Raw genomic sequence first — 13,204 nt, 5'->3', positions numbered from 1 at the left:
GGAATGATAGGCTCTTTGCTATAGTTTTCTTCTTGAAAACATTAGTTCAAAAAATAGCCTGGATTCCCATTTAAAATGTATCGGGCAGACTCTTGCTTATGGTAATCCTCCCTCGGCCAAATCCTCTGAATGCAGGATGGTACAGAATTACTTGAACAGCATTTTTCTTCTTAAATCTTCCAGACAATTAACCAATTTGCAAATCCCTATAATAGATGGTCATCTCCACAAATGGGAAAAATACCACCACGACCTCGCTCATTGCGATTTGGGAAAATTTCAAATTACCTCACTTAGCAATGCTCAGAAAGAAGATTCCATTTAAACAGGGAGTCTATTTTTATGAGTCTGGATGTGGTTATATTTATAAATGGCATGTACCTTTGAACATCTGGCACAACCTCATAAATTCTATCATCAAACTGGTTCGGTGACATTTAATAGACACACCCCCCCTTTCCTGCATGAGGGATGTAAATTTTTAGCCTCACGAAACCATCTTTTAAAAATGGTAATTACTATGTCTGTTTTTAGAGTGCACACTTAACTCCTATTTACTGTAGCCCGGTCTCCTAATGTCGGTGACTGCAGTCCCTTGGTTTGATTCCAGTAGAAAATGCTGACCGGTTGGTACCCATCTCAAGCACAATTCCCGTTCTAACGAAACATGTGAGCAAGAAGGGCAGGGCAGGGAAGGACAATTGATTTACTCTGGGTTTGTGCTGGGGCGGGCTGACGTGGTCCGGTACTCCGTGTACCAGGTTGGAGTGGTTAGTCATTAAGCAGACGCTGCGAGCTCAGAAACAACGGACCAAGAGGTGCTCAGCTGTCTGTTTTGCAGAACGGGGCTGGGTATTTATAGTATGATGAACGCTTAGCATTAGGGCTTGGGTACAAGACCCAGGCAGCATCAAAAGCAGCTAAGCACCACCCTCCATTTTAGAGGGCTCGCTAATGACTAGGCCCTCCGTACGTATTGATGATTTGTAAGCCTGACCTCAAACCCTCACAACTCTGTTATCCCCATTTTCCAGATGGGGGTGCAGAGGGGTTAAGGAATTTACAAAAAATCACACAGTAGGTGGCGATACCAGAGTTTAAGGCGGAGGCCACAGCTCTTAAGCATGATGCTCTCTGCTTTCTATCCTCTTCCATAGCTCCCGGAGCTCGGGTCCCTGGGTCCTAACACCCCTGCCAATTTCAGGCCGGCCTTGGCAGTGGAGTCGGGGCCGAATCTGTAGGTCAAAAGTCTGGACACACCTGTCGGAGGCTGCACGGGCTTAGGGTGGACGCCACCCCGCCCTCCCCCAGCCAAAACAAAGCGGTCTGGGAGGCCCCACACTTGCTGCTACTGGGCGGGCCGCTGAGCCTGGCCCCGCCAGGGACGCCAGTGAGTACAGAGCACGCCTGCTCTTGGGACCAAGCCCCGGGGGGTGACTGCCGTTTCTTGTTTCTGAACAGGGCGAGTATTTTGTATTAACTTTGTCAGCGTCAGAGATCTTCAGCAGTAATGTGGCCGGGTGGAAAGGAGGCTTGCCTGCGTTTTGAACGAAATCGTCTAACTGGTCATTTGTTACCTGTACCTATTTGGTTTTTTCTTTTCTCACTGTATTCTCGTGTCCTGTTGCCGCATAGTAAGTGACCACAAACGCGGTGGCCTAAAGCGATACCGATTTGTGATCTCATGGTCTCTGAAGGTCAGACGTCCAGGCACAGTGTGACCGGGTTCTCTGCTCAGGGTCTCACAGGGCTGAAATCAAGGTATTGACCCAGGCCGCAGTTTCTCATCTGGGGCTTGGCGGGGGAGTCTTCCTCCGAGATCAGTGGTGGTTGACAGAATTCGGTTCCTTTCAGCTGTAGAAGTCAGGCCCTCTGTTTGCCTGCTGGCTCTCAGCATCTAGAGACGTCCCACAGTTCCTTGCTCCAGCCCCCCCCTTGCATCTCCCCAGCTCCCCTGCTGCCTCTTCTAGAGGGTTCACCTGATTAAGGCAGGCCTACCTAGATCATCTTCTCATTTGGGACCTTTGTCACATCTGCAGAAATCCCTTCAAATGACCACTGGGATTAGTGTTGAATTGAATAACTGGCAGAAGGAGTGTGGATACTGGGGACCCAGAATCTTGGGAGACATCTTAGAGTTCTGCCTACCACACCTGCTAATGGCTAATTGCCATCAGTTTTGTGTTGATTTGTCTGAAGTCCAATATATAATAACATGATCATGGTTATTTTTGTTATTTAATCAAACACATAGTGCTTACTCTATGTCAGGCATGGCTCTAAGATTTTCACAAACAGCAACTCCTATAATATAATAATTCTTTGATACAAGTGTGTTATTATGTCCATTTTACAGCTAAGGAAAGGGCCAGAGAGGTCAAGTAACTTCCCCAAGGTCACACAGCTCTGTGCCACGGCATATTCCTTTAATCACATCGAGGCTAGATCAACTTTGATAATGATAAATGAAGGTCCAGATGGGACCAAGAAGTGGGATTTCTCAGCCTCTACTCCATTTCTTTTGGAACCTGCTTACTGAGTACAAGGTCACTGGCATGCCTGCCTGAGAGGTGAGGTGGGGGTGTGATGTTCTCTCTTATGCTGGTCTTCATGACTCTTCTGTAAGTCTAAGTATGTGTCCCCCCAAACCTGTGTTGATCATATGTTGAAATCCTAACCCCCAACGTGATGGTATTAGAAGGTGGGGCCTTTAGGAAGTGATTAGGTCATAAGGGTGACGCCCTCATAATGGGGTTAGTGCTCTTATGAAAGAGACCCCAGAGAGTTCTCTGGTCCCTTCTGCCATGTGAACATATGGGGAGCAGATGGCCCATCTCCAAACCAGGAAGCCAGGCCCCACCAGACACCAATCTACCGGCACCTTAATCTTAGACTTCCCAGCTTCCAGAACTGTGAGAAATATATTTCTGCTGTATAACCCCCCCCCAGTCTGTGGTATTTTTGTTACAGCAGCCTGAATGGACTTAAGACGAGGAAGGACAGTTTCAAGCAGGCAGGTGTTTTACAGGAGTCTTCACTAAAGTTTATGAAAACCACAAGGGATCCCAAGTAACATGCTTACGAAACGCGGCTCAGTTTGCTACCCGCGCGCCTCCTGGCCTAGCCCCTGGCCACCTCCCCTTGAGCAGGGGACATGGGTCCCTCACCTCTCCTGGCTTCCCTTAAGCATTTCTCTGTGATGTCTCCTCCACACTCAGGAGAGTGAAGCCAAGACAGACACTAGCCCCCACGTCTGCTTTCTGCTCAAGGCCCACCTTCCCTGCTCTGGTTTCCTGTCTGATTTCCTGGTGATGTCACTGGGAGTGACCAGACCCTACTCACTAAAGTGTGGCCTTACTCTGCAGCCACAGGACGTGTGTCTTATCAGATGGCTCAGTGACCCCTAAAACTCGAGGGGCATTCAAATCAGAGGCAGGATAAGGGGAGCCATCTGTTAATGTAATCTGGAAGCTTCTGGTGAGTCAAGAACAGGCATTCTTAGGACTTCTTGTGTCTCACCCCAGTACCCTCTTCAGGATGTTTGGGCCAGGACTAAGGGAGTCCTGTTCATGTTTGGCTACTGCTGTGGGCTCCCCTTAATGAGGGACGTGGCAAAAATCCTTGGCAGGGTCCTTTCAGTACAGACAAGGGTCCCATCTTCATGCTGTATTCTCCACCACGTGATGGAGAATGTCCTACTGCCTAATACACCCTCCAAGACCTTTAGACTCCTTCAAGTGTAGAAATTCTCACTGATTTGACAAGATTGATTTTCTACCCTTTACCTTGCAAAATCCATTGTGAGGCCGAAGCAAGTAAAATTGATTTCCGCTCACTTTCCAGCCCCACCCAAGGCCTCTTTGCTCCCTTCGGGTGATATGAGATTTTTCCCTTCCGAAAGCTTGGGCTTTTTTTTTTTTTTTTTTTTTGGAGTACAGTGAAATCAGGTGGCTCCACAGGCCTGTGTGGGAATTTTAGTGTGATGTTTTCGGTGTTTAAGCCTCATGGGCTTAGAAGATACCGCTATTGGAAGCCTAAGTATTTCCATTGTAAACATCAGGCTATGACCACGGAAACCGGGGGTGGTATCACCCTGCTTTTCATCCAATTCATATTTTGTGCATTTTACTTTAATAAGAATGTGCCTCAGAGAGCCACGGGTGCAAACGTATTCCTGGGAGCCACGGTGTACCGAATCGAATGGGGGAAGTGTGTGTTTGACTCCTCAGCATACGTGCTAAGGAACGTCCCGTTTATTTTAGTTCTCTACGGTGGATTTAATTGGTCCCAAACCACCATCAGCCTGGCTGGAAATTCAACCTGAGTCATAAGATGAGCCCCACTGAAGAGTTAAGCCGAGATCTCCAGGGTCTTATGTTGCGCAGAACAAGCAAGGAGGGCCTCCAGGTCCCAGGTCTGATGACGTCTGTCGTCCAGGCTCATGTGCTTCCTCGGAGACAGGAGGCTCGGAGGCAGCCGCGAAACCTAACGCTCAGGCGTGGGAAGACGGCAGGAGCACCTTTGGCTGAGAGGGTGGGAAAGATGTACGGCCGTCGTCTTCCGTAGTGGAAAAGCTGACTGCGCTAGGGAAGGGTGGTAGGATTAGGCTCTGGAGTGCCCACTTGACATCTGAGGTCACGATTGTGTTTTTCTCCAGCCACACTCAGAGCTCAGGTGCTGCTGTGGCATGGGTGCCAGACTGGGAAAGAGGGACGAGACAATCAAGGGACTGAAGGGGAGGAAACAAGGGGATGAGTGCTGCGTAAACTGGGCAGGGAGGGATGGGGGGACGCTGAGGGCACGGCCGGTGGGCAGTGAAAACATGGTAGGGCCAGTGGCCTGGAAGTCTCAGGGACCTCAGTGAGTCAGGACTGTAGGCATCTAGAGTCAGTGGTTTAGAGCAAGAGGGGTTGATTGTTAGTGAGAGGCTCGAAATCAAGGTTTTGGAGGTCGTTTTGTTATTGGCGATGATAGACTCTAGGAGAAAGTGGGTAGATTAAGGGAAAGATCATTGACAGTGGAGGCTGCAAGGGACAGAGGAATGAGGCTATAGAATATATGATCTTCTCCAAGAGTGGGAAACGGCCAAGAGCAATGACAAGCATAAAAGCGAATGAGGAAGACAGAGAGCCAGGTCTAGAAACAAGACACTTGTTGATGACCATAACAAGGAGGGGTGGTGGCTCGTGTCCTCTGCCGGCACACACTTGAGATAGAGGTTGAGGGAGGGGGAAGAGAAATGATCTAGAGCAGAGGTTGGTAAACAACGATTAGCAGACCCAGTCCATCTTGCTTCCTGTTTTAATAAGTAAAATTTTATTGAAACATAGCTACACCCATTATTTACGTATTACCTACATTGGCTTTGGCACTAAGTCAGAGTTGAATAGTTGTGCCAGAGACTGCAAGGCCTGCAAAAAGCCTAAATTATTTACTATCTGGTTCTTATTTTTTTTTTTAAGATTTTATTTATTTATTTTAGAGAGAGAGCACGAGCAGGGGGAGGGCTACAGGGAAAGGGAGGGAATTTCCAGCAGACTCTACGCTAAGCACAGAGCCCAACGTGGGGCTCAGTCTCATGACCCTGAGACCATGACTGGAGCTGAAAGCAAGAGTTGGGTGCTTAACCCATGGAGCTACCCAGGCGCCCTTTTATCTTCCTTCCTTCCTTCTTTTCCTTCCTTCCTTCCTTTCTCTTCCGTTCTTCTGTTCAAGATTTTATTTATTACTATCTGGTTCTTTATAGAAAAATTTGCTGGCCCCTGAACTAGAATTAGCACTGAAAAGCATTAACCTTATATTGAGAAGTAAGCACCATTAATATCACAATAACTTTTCTTGGCACGCAAATGTCAAATCCTTCTGTTCCTTTCAGTCTGAGTCTGCTCGAGGTCACCGGCTGAGCCATTTTGACCCAACTGATTGTTTTTCACAGTGAATAGACCCATTGGATGGCTGACATGACAGAATGGTGGGCTGCGTTAGCTTTGTGCAGAGATACATTTTTCCATGTAAGCCAGAGCCAGCATGCGTAATTGTAATGTTTGAAATTTATAGAGGTGAATTTCATCATGTGCCAATCCAGAGTGCCGTTCATTCAAAAATGAACCGTGGGCTCTGGCACTCCTCGCTGGCCTGTTAGGTTCCAGAGTAAAAATGATTCTAGATCTGCTTCCCCAACCAATTTCCTGTTCTGCTTACCTTGTTCCCTGCTATTAGCTTTAAAAATGGGAAACTGTCCTAGATGGCTTTCCCCAGCAGAAAGAGACAGGCAGGGACAGCATTCCGGGAGTAGCTAATCTGAGGCTTGCCTGTGGTCACTCACATTTCTTCTCTGGAAAGTTTGAATCAAGCAACAGAAAGATTCAAAATGGTCAACTGAGTCAAATAAATGGTGGGACAGCAGAGTAAGGATTCATGTATGCCTATCGTTAAGCTTCTTGAAACTATTTTTTTAAAAAAATTTCTGATCTTTTTTGGAGCCTGGAATCTATACAGCTTTGTCTTCCGTGAGATCTTTATTCTTTAATGTAAACTAGCTTGAGTAGCTGTTATTCCTTAGGACCAAATGGTTACTGAAAGAGTGTAAGTGCCATGTTCTTGGTCGAAAGTGGGTCCGTTGTCTCGTTTCTTCTAGGATTTCAGGTAAGATGTGTTCCCCAGGCCAGTAGAGCTTTATGCCCTTTGTCATGTGGAGAAAGGATATGGAAGGAGCAGGACAAATGCAAATGAGTCTTGACTCTTGGGACGACCACTGAGGGCAGGGACCCAACTGAAGCCGAGTCAGCCACTGGGGTTATTTGCTGTGCAGAGACAGCCTAGGGATTCTGTCAGACAAAGCTATGAGTGGAGCGTTGGAGATGCAAACGGTTTCCTTGAAAGATTTTTATTAACAAGGGCATCACCTTGGCTGTTTTCCTCCCTGCATTTTCCAGAACTGACAGTAACTGTGGTTATTTGTAGAAACGTATTTCCAATGTGGTTGTATCAGTTATGCTCTGGACCTGTCAAACTGCAGGAGATGAGGGAAATAAATCCACCTTAAACAAAAATCGCTGCACAGCCCCTAGCTCCTGACGGTTACTGATGGAAACTAGCCCTGTGTGCCCTTTGGCTCATTAATGTTTTTCTGATCCAATCACTTCATATGTTCGTTGTGTCTAGTGAAAATGCATTCCACTGTTTGGAAATTTAGCAGTAGAAGAGAGGAAAGAACAAATATGTGTGCTAGTACTGGCTACAGAAAAAACACGGCACCAGAGATCTGGAAGGATTTTGACCAGTGGGAGTACTGCTGTCTTGGTTCCAAGGCTCCAAGCGTACCCTCTTTGCCATGCCTGGTCAATGATGACTCCTTTCGCTCTGATTAATGAATAAGCCATTCTCTGTCTTTCGTTCAATAAACTGTGGACGGAAGGTAGCTGTTCCACGATGGGTCCCCACCAGTGGTGGCGATGCCAAATTGCTTGTTAAATGAGGCTGGCAGATAGTTTTCCTTGGGCTGTGAATTTTTGTGTCTCGTGTGATTTCCACGCTAGGTCAGGGCTAGAGACGGCCCGCTACTTTGGAAGGGAGAAAAACTTCAGTTTGATGGGAGATGTCCAGCCGTCCTCTGCTGGAGGAAGTGATCAAAACAAATGACTTCTTTCTGGAAACCTTCATCTTCTTAGGCTTGTCACAGGGGGCAAAGATCCCTCTTCAAATAGAGAGTCCTGGAATAATGAGCTTCTCTGCATTAGTGTTAGTCATGTAAAGAGTGACTCAGAGATTAGGGAGGAGGCTTGTTTCCCCCGCCATGTGGACTAACAGGACAAGATTTGATATTTGGCTGCTCTAATGTGTAGCGGACCTACCGTCGCAGACACCTTGCCTGACTAGTGGAGGCAACATAATGATTCGTCTGGCTACTCCAGGTCAATTGTATGTGGCCTCCAACTACCTTTTCATCGTGACAATGCAGAGTTGTGGAAAGAACTTTGTATTGGAGTGTGGGGGGGCCCATTAGGGGAAAGAGCATTCTTTTCTCCCCAGCTTCTCCCATAATTGACCATTTCAGTCTTGGACAAAGCATACGTCACCTGCCCCCTTCCTTGCCTCCCCAACGACTTATGAATAACAACTAGACACCAGCTTCTTCCAAACCAACTTGAAAGCAAGTCTGTGGGGCTGTGCACTGTACATTCATCTTCTCTACTCTCCCTCCGGAAGTTCAAACAGTAAGAAAATAAATGAAAGACAGAAATAAGATGTCCGCAAACTCACCGAGCCCAGAGCAAACGGTGCAGTCTCCTCTGAGAAGATGTCACCACTTTGACACTTAAAAATGTAACGTACAGCGTGGTGACTGTAGTTAATAATACAGTGTTGTGTATTTGAAAGTTGCTAAGAGTAGATTGTAAAAATTCTCATCCCAGGAAAGAACTTGAACTCTGTGAGCTGCTGCACGTGAGCTATGATGGTGGTATACATCTTGCAATATACACATGCATCAAATCATTATGTCGAACACCTGAAACCAATACAGTGTTGTAGGTCAATCCTAGCTCCGTAAAACTGGGGAAAAAATAAAAATTAAAATCAGATTTCTTGAGAGAAAAAAGAACATGTAAAAAGGAGTTTTCTCCTATAATTCAAAAAAAGTGAATATAATTTGCTCATTAAAATCACGAATCACTTTTGAATTCACTAATTCTTTACAGTACAGTTTAGAAAAGATATTCCCCAACTGTAAAATCACACACAGAAGTTCTAAAAATACTGATTTCCCACCTCAGGCTTGATGATTTAGAATCCCCGTTGGGATGGGGAATGGAGAGGAAGGGCAGACCCTGTGTTTAAAAGAGGAGACTTGGTTATCGCCCAGCTAAGCAGCGCTCAAAGTTAAGTCTGTGTTTTCTAGATCAGCAGTCCATATGGGAGCCCAGAAAGACTAAGGGATTTACAGATTAATGTTGCCGGTGATAAGACACCAAACCTCTGTATCAGTGGCCCATCGAAACGGCTCCCCATCAAACCTTTGGCTCCCCAGACGTGGCGGCTGATCTCGCCGTGGTGTTTGCCAGCTGCCGACCATTTCATCGTCCTGCCTGTAGAGCAAAGTACCCGAAATACAGAAGCTTCTGGAAGTACTAGGAAACTGAATGCAATGCCCCATCTGGGTGACTCTGATTGCCTTTAGGGGCTGGACAAGCTGTCAGAAAGACAAGTTCTTAGCCACTTGTGGCCCTTCGTGGACATCAGGTTTTGGTCTTTGAGTCAATGTCGATTAGGTACATCAATTCCTATCGCAACCGACCGTCAGCATCTCTGTGCCTTGTGATAACGGACTTGAGTATAATCAGCAGGTGAACATACTCTTTATCATTGTCCATCTTTCTAAGCTTCCGTGTATTGATTTCCAGCCTCAGAGCTGGGCCAAAACAGCCTTGAGCTCTAAGTGGTAGTTCTCCTCCGCCTCTTTCTGCACTTACTTATTCATCAAATAATAAATGCAGAAGGTCTGCGACGGTCCAGAGATACAGCAATAAAGAAAAAATTAGACCAGAAACCCTGCCCTCATGGAGTGCCCTGGTGGGAGGACAGTTAAAAAATTACAAGCAAAGTAATAACAAATAAATATGGTAATGCGGTCAACAAAATCAGTAAGTAAAATATATAATATATCAGATGGTGCTTAGTGCCGCGGAGACAAGGAAGAAGAGGGAGAGTTGGGTCGGGATTGTGCACTCATGGTGGCACTTAAACAGGGTTTGGTTGCTAACGAACACTCCCAGGACCTTAAATGGCAATGCTGACAAGTCTGGAGTTTATTCCGGGAAGAGGGTGCGATCGAGAAAGAGCATTAAAGTGAGGCTGTGCATCACAGCCGGAGACGGTGTGATAGCAAGGGGTCTGGAGAAGTCAGGGCTGGGGCTCTGTCGCCTTCCGTCTGTAAGGCTGTGGCAGGAATGCATTCTTGCTTTCCGATCGGGAGCCGTGGTTGTGTAGCCAGGACCCCTGGAAACCAGGACACTCCAAATGGAGTCTTGGCTTGGAGGTTTTTCTCTTTTGCCGGTTATGTATGCATATTTCTGCTATGTCACCAGAGTTATCAGAGAACTCTTGAGGGTCTCACTCGGACCGGATGAAGATCATCGTCTCACTATTGTCAATAAATAATGCGGACGGGCTCGCACGAACTGCTCCAAACTCCTCCAACCCACGGTCACAACAGCACTATTAACTAATAGGTTTCATGCCTTAGCCGGGAATATGCATATTTCTGCTATGTCACCAGAGTTATCAGCAGAGAACTCTTGAGGGTCTCACTCGGACCGGATGAAGATCATCGTCTCACCATTGTCAATAAATAATGCGGATGGGCTCGCAGGAACTGCTCCAAACTCCTCCAACCCACGGTCACAACAGCACTATTAACTAATAGGTTTCATGCCTTAGCCGGGAGCCAGTGCTATACAGATGTGCTTCTGATTTTAACAGAATAGCTTAGGCCAATTCTAGGCATGCTACAACGAACTCTCCCAGCATGGATTGCAATTCTAAATAGGAAGTCAGGGAGTTTACCAGAGAAGGTGACATTTAAGCCAAAATCTCAAGGTAGTGACAGAACTAGCTATGTACAAATTCTAAGGCAGCCCCTCCCCCCACTCGGGCCGGGAGGTCAGTAAGTGCAAAGGCCCTGAGGCAGGATTGTCTTCAGGAAAAAGCAAGGGGGTCTCTGAGGTCAAGGCTGAATGAATGATGGGGAAACTTAGCAGATGATCTCAAAGAGGTAAGGTACAGACAGTGAGTGGAACTCTGAATCACGTGGTCTTTGCAATGTTTTTGGACACTGCCTTGCTTTCTCCTTCCTATTGCAATGGACTATGTTAGTCCATTAGAACAGGAATTCTTTTTTTTTAAAAGATTTTATTTATTTATTTGACAGAGAGAGACAGCCAGCGAGAGAGGGAACACAAGNTTAGTCCATTAGAACAGGAATTCTTTTTTTTTTTAAAGATTTTATTTATTTATTTGACAGAGAGAGACAGCCAGCGAGAGAGGGAACACAAGCAGGGGGAGTGGGAGAGGAAGAAGCAGGCTCCCAGCGGGAGAGCCTGACGTGGGGCTCGATCCCAGAACTCCAGGATCATGCCCTGAGCCGAAGGCAGACGCTTAACAACTGAGCCACTCAGGTGCCCCAGAACAGGAATTCTTAATGGGGGGGTGTTAATGGATAGAATTCAAGAGGCCCATACATTTATTTTTTTTAAAAAATCTCTTTTATACTATGTAATGGAAATGAAACATTTTTTTCACTTAGGAATTCAGGAAACCAAAGTAGTATTAGCAATACCTGTTAACTCGGCTCTACACAGATCTCACAGGTATTTTTATATCCCATTATAGTTGTAGCAAATATTCTGAAATATCTTTTNAAAGGCAGACGCTTAATAACTGAGCCACTCAGGTGCCCCAGAACAGGAATTCTTAATGGGGGGATGTTAATGGATAGAATTCAAGAGGCCCATACATTTAATTTTTTAAAAAATCTCTTTTATACTATGTAATGGAAATGAAACATTTTTTTCACTTAGGAATTCAGGAAACCNAACTGAGCCACTCAGGTGCCCCAGAACAGGAATTCTTAATGGGGGGGTGTTAATGGATAGAATTCAAGAGGCCCATACATTTATTTTTTTTAAAAAATCTCTTTTATACTATGTAATGGAAATGAAACATTTTTTTCACTTAGGAATTCAGGAAACCAAAGTAGTATTAGCAATACCTGTTAACTCGGCTCTACACAGATCTCACAGATATTTTTATATCCCATTATAGTTGTAGCAAATATTCTGAAATATCTTTTATGCTCCTCACATCTTTGAAATTGCTGTAGTTAGTGACCTGCTGCTAGATTACACATGGCCATGGTCTTCCTGTCTCCAGATCAAATGATGATGTTGCATATTTTTACAACTGGACTTAGAACATTCTGAGAGAGTAGATTTGAAAGTTGCTAAGAGAGTAAATCTCTTTTTAAAAAAGATTATTTGAGAGAGAGTGAGGGGTGGGGGTGGAGGGGCAGAGGGAGAGGGAGAGAATCTCAAGCAGACTCCCCGCTGAATTGGAAGCCCCATGCTGGGCCCAATCCCATGACCCCGAGATCATGACCTGAGCCAAAATCAAGAGTCAGATGCTTAACCGACGGAGACACCCAGGCACCCCCTAAGAGAGTAGATCTTATTAGTTTTTTTTTTTAAAGATTTTAGCTATCTATCTATCATCTATCTATCTATCTATCTATCTATCTATCTATCTATCTAGAGTGCAAGCAGGGGGAGGGAGAGGGACAAGCAGACTCTGTGCCCAGCACAGAGCCTGATGCAGGGTTTGGTCCTATAACCCCGAGATCATGACCTGAGCAGATATCAAGAGTCAAGGGTGCCTGGGTAGCGCAGTCGTTAAGTGTCTGCCTTCGGCTCAGGGCGTGATCCTGGTGTTCGGGGATCGAGTCCCACATCGGGCTCCTTGGCTGGGAGCCTGCTTCTTCCTCTCCCACTCCCCCTGCTTGTATTCCCTCTCTCGCTGGCTGTCTGTCACATAAATAAATAAAATCTTAAAAAAAAAAGAGTCAGTGGCCTAACCAACTGAGCCACCCTGGTGCACTTCTGCCCCCCTTTTAAAAAGGAGAATAAATCTTAAAGTCCTCATCATAAGAAAAAAAATTGAAGCTGTGTATGGTGAGAATGGTAGNCCTGCCTTCGGCTCAGGGCGTGATCCTGGTGTTCGGGGATCGAGTCCCACATCGGGCTCCTTGGCTGGGAGCCTGCTTCTTCCTCTCCCACTCCCCCTGCTTGTATTCCCTCTCTCGCTGGCTGTCTGTCACATAAATAAATAAAATCTTAAAAAAAAAAGAGTCAGTGGCCTAACCAACTGAGCCACCCTGGTGCACTTCTGCCCCCCTTTTAAAAAGGAGAATAAATCTTAAAGTCCTCATCATAAGAAAAAAAATTGAAGCTGTGTATGGTGAGAATGGTAGCTAGATTTATTGTGGTGATTATTTTGCAATATATACAAATAATCATTATGTTGTCCACCTGAAACTAATATAACGTTACATGGCAATTATACTTCAATAAAAAGAAAGCCCAACAGCACCACCACAAAAGCAAATAAATAGTAATAATAATAATAATGACAGCTTAGAATTCCTATTAAAAAA

The sequence above is a fragment of the Ailuropoda melanoleuca genome, chromosome X (assembly GCF_002007445.2).
Source record: "Ailuropoda melanoleuca isolate Jingjing chromosome X, ASM200744v2, whole genome shotgun sequence".
NCBI lineage: Eukaryota > Metazoa > Chordata > Mammalia > Carnivora > Ursidae > Ailuropoda > Ailuropoda melanoleuca.
Note: the sequence above shows the minus strand (reverse complement) of the source record.